The sequence below is a fragment of the Saccopteryx bilineata genome, chromosome 3 (genome assembly GCF_036850765.1).
Source record: "Saccopteryx bilineata isolate mSacBil1 chromosome 3, mSacBil1_pri_phased_curated, whole genome shotgun sequence".
NCBI lineage: Eukaryota > Metazoa > Chordata > Mammalia > Chiroptera > Emballonuridae > Saccopteryx > Saccopteryx bilineata.
In genome coordinates this window covers 293,603,992-293,611,131 of record NC_089492.1, presented here as the reverse complement: position 1 = coordinate 293,611,131, position 7,140 = coordinate 293,603,992, and the positions used below count along the sequence as shown (strand labels likewise).

The following is a 7,140-nucleotide window of genomic DNA, read 5'->3' as shown; positions in this document are numbered from 1 at the left end:
TGCTTCTCATCTCTCTCCCTTCCTTTCTGTTTCCCTATCTGTTTCTCTCTCTCTCTGTCACACACACACACATAAAAAGACTATAAGACTCTCACTGGCCTCATCTGAGACAACTGGAGCACTAACATAACAAAAGACAGCAGGAAGTTGTAACCCTTTGAGAAAACAGGAGTCAATCTGATCTTGACAAATAGATGGGGAGAAAGGAGGTTTCTGGTTTGTAGCAGAGTGTCCTGGGATTGAGAATAAATGTGGAGGAAGGGCTGGTGCTGGGTAATCACTTTGCACATCCATGGTAAAGACTGATTCAGGCAAGAATCACTCATAGAGGTGAATCTAGGGAAAGTATTTTTGTGAGAAGCTGGATATTTGCATTATGTTAAAATTTTCTTCATAGATTGGTTATTAATCAAAGGAGGGGGAGAATAGTAGCTATCTGGTTGAGAAATTGGGTGAGTCAAAGAATCACCAACAGGAGGAATGTGGAGCCCTAGGAGTGTGTGTGTGTGTGTGTGGTGTACACAAATCACAGGCAAAGGGAGCAAAATGTCAACAGGTGGGTCTGGATGAGGGTACTATTTTCATTATTTTTGTGCCTTTTCTATAAGTTTTAAGTCATTTCCAAATAAAAAATTTAAAATAAGGCATAGGCATCTAGCCATACAGAAAATGAGATATCAAGATGGGAAACGGACATGGTGCAGGGCATTACGAACACAAGGAAGTCATTCGTGAACCTCCAAGTTGACTGGAGTACATCTCCTGTGGCAGCAGGAGAACTGGACTCAGTTGTAAGGCTGGAAACAGAGTTGAAAGAGCAAAGTGTGTTTTTTTTCAGTTTCCAGAGCCACACCCAGCTTAGGATTTGGGGGTTGGACAGGCTAAGAGGCGAGTTTAGATTATGGTAGAGACAGGTGCCCAGGGAGACAGTTCAGCCTTTTGCAAGTGATGGCGGCCATGAGATCATTTATCTCTGAGAATATGTGAGTATAAGTGATGTGTCATCTCCCAGATGGACAAGTGTGGCCCACATGGTCCATAGGTGCAAAGGGTAACTGAAATGCAGCAGGGATAGAGCCTGGGTTCATGAAGCAGAGCTTCCCCCCACACAGACAGGTAAGTAATAGAAACAGCTACAAAACTGTACTGCAAATTAAGAAATAAATCCTGTTATGTTAAGCCTCTCTGCTCTGGGTGTCAGACCGGTGCTCAAACAGTGAGATAGAAAGAGGCACCTGCCTGTCCGGTGGTGGCACAATGGATAGAGCATTGGCCTGGGATGCTGAAGGATCTAGGTTCAAAACCCTGAGGCCACCAGTTTGAGTACGGGGTCATCGGCCTGAGTGTGGGATCATAGACATGACCTCATAGTCACTGGCCTGAGCCCAAAGGTTGCTAGCTTGAAGCCCAAGATTGCTGGCTTGACCAACGGGTCACTGGTTTGGCTGGAGCTCCCCAATCAAGGCACATATGGGAAAGCAATCAATGAACAACAAAGGTGCCACAACAAAGAAGTGATGCTTCTCATCTCTGTCCCTTCCTTTCTGTCCGTATTTGTCCCTCTTTCTGTCTCTCACAAAAAATGAAAAAAAAGAAAGAAAAAGAAATACAACAATTCTATATCTATAGCCACTTTCACACTACATCAGTTGGGTAGTTGTAGCAGAGACCATCTGGTATGCAAGGTCTAAAACGTATAATCTTGCCCTTTACAATAAACTTTGCTGAAACCTGATGAATAGTGTGAGGTAAAACCACTGGATTTCAACTATTTAAAAGTAGTTTACAGGCCCTGGACGGTTGGCTCAGTGGTGGAGCGTTGGCCTGGTGTGCAGGAGTCCCGGGTTCGATTCCTGGCCAGGGCACACAGGAGAAGCGCCCATCTGCTTCTCCACCCTCCCCCTCTCCTTCTTCTCTGTCTCTCTCTTCCCCTCCCGCAGCCAAGGCTCCATTGGAGCAAAGTTTGCCTGGGCGCTGAGGATGGCTCTGTGGCCTCTGCCTCAGGCGCTAGAATGGCTCTGATTGCAACAGAGCGATGCCCCAGATGGGCAGAGCAACGCCCCCTGGTGGGCATGCCGGGTAGATCCCGGTCGGGCGCATGTGGGAGTCTGTCTGACTGCCTCCCCGATTCCAACCTCAGAAAAATACAAAAAAAATAATAATAATAAAAATTAAAATAGTTTACAAAACCACAGATATTACTTCATACCCTCTAGGATGACTATGATAAAAAAAAACAAGAGTTGGTAAGAATGTGGAGAAATCAGAACTTAATACATTGCTGGTAAAAACATAAAATGGTATCCTTGTGGACAAGTTTGGCAGTCCCTCAAAAGGTGCACAGGTTACCAGATAACCTAGCAATTCCACTCCACAGGTAATGAAAGCATGTCCTCACAAAAACGTGTACATGAACATTCCCAGCAGCATTATTCATAATAGCCACAAAGAAAAATCACCCAAATGTCCATCAACGACGGATAAACAAAATGTGGTACAACCAAATGATGAAATAGTCACCCATTAAGAGAAATGAAGTACTAACCCATGCTATAATGTGGATGAACCTTGTCAAAATTATAGTAAGTGGCCTGACCTGGTGGTGGTGCAGTGGATAGGGCATCGAATTAAAATGCGGAGGACCCAGGTTCAAAACCCCGAGATCCCCAGCTTGAGAACAGGTTCATCTGGTTTGAGCACGGCTCAGCAACTTGAGCCCAAGATCACTGGCTTGAGCAAGGGGTCACTGGCTCTGCTGTAGCGCCCCGGTCAAGGCACATATGAGAAAGCAATCAAATGAGAAACTAAGGTGCCACAACAAAGAATTGATGTTTCTCCTCTCTCTCACTTCCGGTCTGTCCCTGTCCCTCTCTCTGACTCTGTCTCTGTCAAAAAAAAGAAAAGAAATAAGCTAGTCACAAACGACCACATATTGCATGACTTCATTTATTGCCAGGAACTGGGGAAACGAGGAATGAGTAGTTGCTAATTGGTATTTAGTTTCTTTTTAGGAATAAAAAAGTGTACTGGAATTAGAGAATGGTGACTGCCTAACCTGTGGTGGCACGTCGGCCCAGAATGCTGAGGTTACCTGTTCGAAACCCTGGGCTTGCCTGGTTAAGGCACATAAGACAAACAAGCAAGCAAGCAATGTACTAAAATGAAGCAATTATGAGTTGATACTCTCACTCATTCACCACAGAGAAACTAGTGACCAGAGTCCCAGAGAAAGGAAGATGCCTGGCATGTTTGAGGAAAAGCACAGAGGCAATTGAAATTAAAACAGAATGACCAAGGGGGAGCTGGAAGATGATGGAGCCATGGCAGGACAGGGACGACCAACGAAAACATTACAGCCAGGCTAAAATAACTACGCTGTCAGTGGTAGAGCGTCAGCCCAGCGTGTGGATGTCCCAGGTTTGATTCCCAGCCAGGGCACACAGGAGAAGCACCCATCTGCTTCTCCACACTTCCCCTTCTTTTTTTTTTCTCTCTCTCTTCCCCTCTCACAGCCAAGGCTCCATTGGAGCAAAGTTGACCCCGGGCACTGAGGATGGCTCCATGGCCTCCACCTCAGGCACTAAGAAGAGCTCAGTTGCTGAGCAACAGACTAGCATCCCGGATGGGTAGAGCACCACCCCCTGGTGGGAATGCTGAGTGGATCTTGGTTAGGGCCATGTGGGAATCTTGTCTCTCTGCCTCCCCGCTTCTCACTTCAGAAAAATACAAAAAACAAAAACAGCTGAGGTAACCTATATTATACAGCTAGTGCTCAACTTATGACCACAATTGGTTCCAAAAGACCAGTCGTAATACGATTTGGTCGTAAGTTAAGTAAGCTATATGTACAGTATTGTGAAATGATGTTATAAAAATCTTTAAGTCATATTTTATCATAATTTTCTTTCATTATTGTTATATATCATAATTTTGTTCATTTTATGCCATTTGTATCATCTCTACACCATTTTGTTTCTTATTTTTACATTCGTCAGGTTTAAGTAAAACACTGCACTACCAGTACAACCGGTTTAATATTTGCAAAGACAATTTCCTCTTGGTAGACATCTTGGGAGGGGTTTGATGAAAAATATCCAAGACACAAAACACAAATTGCTGTACCGAGTCTGGGATAACAGTTGAAATGGTGCACGTGGAGATGGTAGTGCTGCCGGAAGCTGGTCCGCACTGTCCTACACCCAGCTGGTCAACGCTTCCGCTGCCAGACACGGGGCAGTTGTGGATAGCAATTGTGCTCGTAAAGTCGAATGGTCGTTAAGTTGCATAGATCGTAAGTCGATCAATATTTGTAGTTGAAAATATTTGCTGCCTCTCCCCCAGGGAGGATGACACATCCTTGCCTGTGACGTATGGGTTGGTGGTGGACTTGCTGTGGCCACGAAAGGTAAGTGAATACGGGGTGCCACTTTTGAGCAGCTCTCAGAGCCTCTCCATGGAATCAGTCACCAGTCCTCCTTTCTTCTGCCATGAGGCCAGCAAGAGAGTCTGCTCCAACTGCTCCTAAGATTTTTACTGCCCTTCGTTACTATAGCCTAACTTACCTTAAATTGACTGATATGACCATCAGAATGAGTGCCTTCCTAGAAGTTAACCAGAGCCATCCTAGCGCCTGAGGTGGAGGCCATGGAGCTGTCCTCAGCGCCCGGGTGAACTTTGTTTCAATGGAGCCTTGGCTGCGGAAGGGGAAGAGAAAGATAAAGAGAAAGGAGAGAGGGAAGGGTGTGAGAAGCAGATGGGTGCTTCTCCTGTGTGCCCTTACTGGGAATCGAACCTGGGACTTTCACACGCTGGGCCAACACTCTACTGCTGAGCCAATCGACCAGGGCAAGGCTGCTTTCTATTGTTGCAGTAACAAACCACCACAAACTTAGCAGCTTGTAACACAAATCTATCCCAGCCTTAATTATCTCAGTGGCCTTCACTCTAACACTCCTCCATGGGAACAAGTTGAAATTTCCATGGGAGCCACCCCCAGCCTTTGATGGGATGTCAAACAGCTTAAGTGGCTCTCACTCAGCCAGCACCACCTGCCTCGAGGGATGTTCCTAGGTCATCCCTGACCTCTCTGTAGCATCCTACACCCTATTATCTAAGACCCACCCTCTCCTCTGCAGTGACACCCCTCATTATCAAAGTCCCAAAGAAATAAATTTTTGTGTCCTCAGCCCTGGATGCTTGGATTTCAGAGCAGCTTCCTCCTGGCTGCCCTCCATTGAGCCTTACTGCAGCCATGGGACCCTGACATAGCCCCTTCTGGTGAAGCCCAAAGAAATCCAGAATTCACCTTTTAGTTTCACCTTTTCTACTGCTTATCAAATGACAGAGAAGAAAACATCATATACAATGGCAGTTCCCTAAGAAAACCACGTTTATTTCTCCACAATCAACTTCCCCATGTGAACATATCTTCATATGGGTGTCGTAACAGTAAACGTTCTACTTACTTCATGCCATTTTTTTGTTGTAACCTGCCATATTATAACATCTCAATATGGCTACAAAACCTTTATAATTTATGTTTCAGCATGGAACAAATCAGAAGTGAACAACACTGGAGGAGGGAGGGAAGAAAAACAACTCACTAAAATCTTGTTTCGACAACTAAAGCAGTGCATCACATTTCTACAGCAGCCTGTTCCATTCCAGTCTTTTCTTAAGAGAAATGTTTTGCAAGCAACACCCTTGTTGTCCAAGTGCTTCTTCTGAAATGAGTCCTCAGCACCTGGCAGAAGTATAACATGGAAATATATCCAAACAGCAATCTATTGTACTTCTGCACTTGCTGTGGTGGGTGTGGAGCATTGTAGGGGCCTCACCAGGATCACTGCTGTTACAGAGAAAACAGGAGCCCTTGCTGAAAGCTGCTTTTACTGATAACGCTTGATTCAGCTCAGTAAGATAAGATGCTCAGTAAGACAAGATGTACAGTAAGACAAGACGCTCCCGATGAAAGGATTCCTGGTACCAATTAGTTACTGAACACATTCACAGGTTCTTTCCAGTTTATCCACCGACGCAGCAGCAGCTGAATGTCTCCAGAGAAGCATCTTCCTGACATCCACAGATTTTCTTCCAGTGTATGTGCTATCATGTTTCATACAGGGTGATCATCCCTGAAGCCTCTTCCACATTTATTACCATCCTGTAGTCCCTCCTGAGCTCCCTAATGCATTGGGAATGTCTCACATTCAATTCACAGGATAGGGCAAAGAAATATTTTAAAAATAAGTTTCTACACTTAAGATGCATGTGTGGCGTTGCCCTTGGCCCGTGGGTAGTTGGGTGTGTAGTGTGGGGGTCGGGGTGCATAGCCATGGCGCGGACACTTATTCAGAGGTACTGGGACATCCCCGACGGCACTGTCACCACAAGGCCTATGCCATCACCAGTATCAGTGGTGCCGTTGGCCTGATCACCTCCGCTTACAGTGTTGCACTCAAGCCCCTGACTCCTTCCCGGAGGGTGTGGCCAGGACAGGACGGTACACACTTACTGCAGCTGCCATCGGTGCCATATTTGGCATTGCCTCCTGTGTCAGTGCCCAGGTCCGTGAGAAGTCCGACGACCCCCTTAACTACTTCATTGGAGGCTGCACTGGAGGCCTAACCCTGGGAGCACGCACCCACAGCTACGGGATTGGAGCTGCAGCCTGCGCGTACATGGGCTTAACAGCAGCCCTGGTCAGGATGGGCCAGCAGGAGGGCTAGAGGTTATTCACAGAGCCCAAGGCGTGAGCCCCACCACCTCCCTCAACCCTGGACAAGTGGAAATGCCCCTAAAATTAAATTCTGTGTATAAAAAAAAAAAAATCTATGTGTGTAATGTGACCCCAACCATGCAAAGTTGGTCCTGGCCAGTGGCCCAGTGGATAAAGCGTTAGCCCGGAATATGGATGTCCTGGGTTCAATTCCTGGTCAGGGCACATAGAAGAAATATCCATCTGCTTTTCCCCCACACCCCCTACCCAGTCCTGCCCTCTTGAAGTCGGTGGTTCCATTGGTTTGAGCGTGGTCCCAGGCGCTGAGGATAGAGATGGGGAAGGAATGGTCACCAAAAAACTGATGATTTCACAGGGGGTGGCACTGCAGGTGATTTTTTTTTTTAATTTTAATTTTTAGG

At 46.2% G+C, this 7,140-nt stretch overlaps 1 pseudogene; it reads left to right on the top strand.

Annotated features, from left to right (window-relative positions):
- The first annotated feature begins 6,187 nt into the window (after positions 1-6,187).
- On the top strand, positions 6,188-6,755 carry LOC136331809 (NADH dehydrogenase [ubiquinone] 1 alpha subcomplex subunit 11 pseudogene; annotated as a pseudogene).
- Positions 6,756-7,140: the final 385 nt, after the last annotated feature.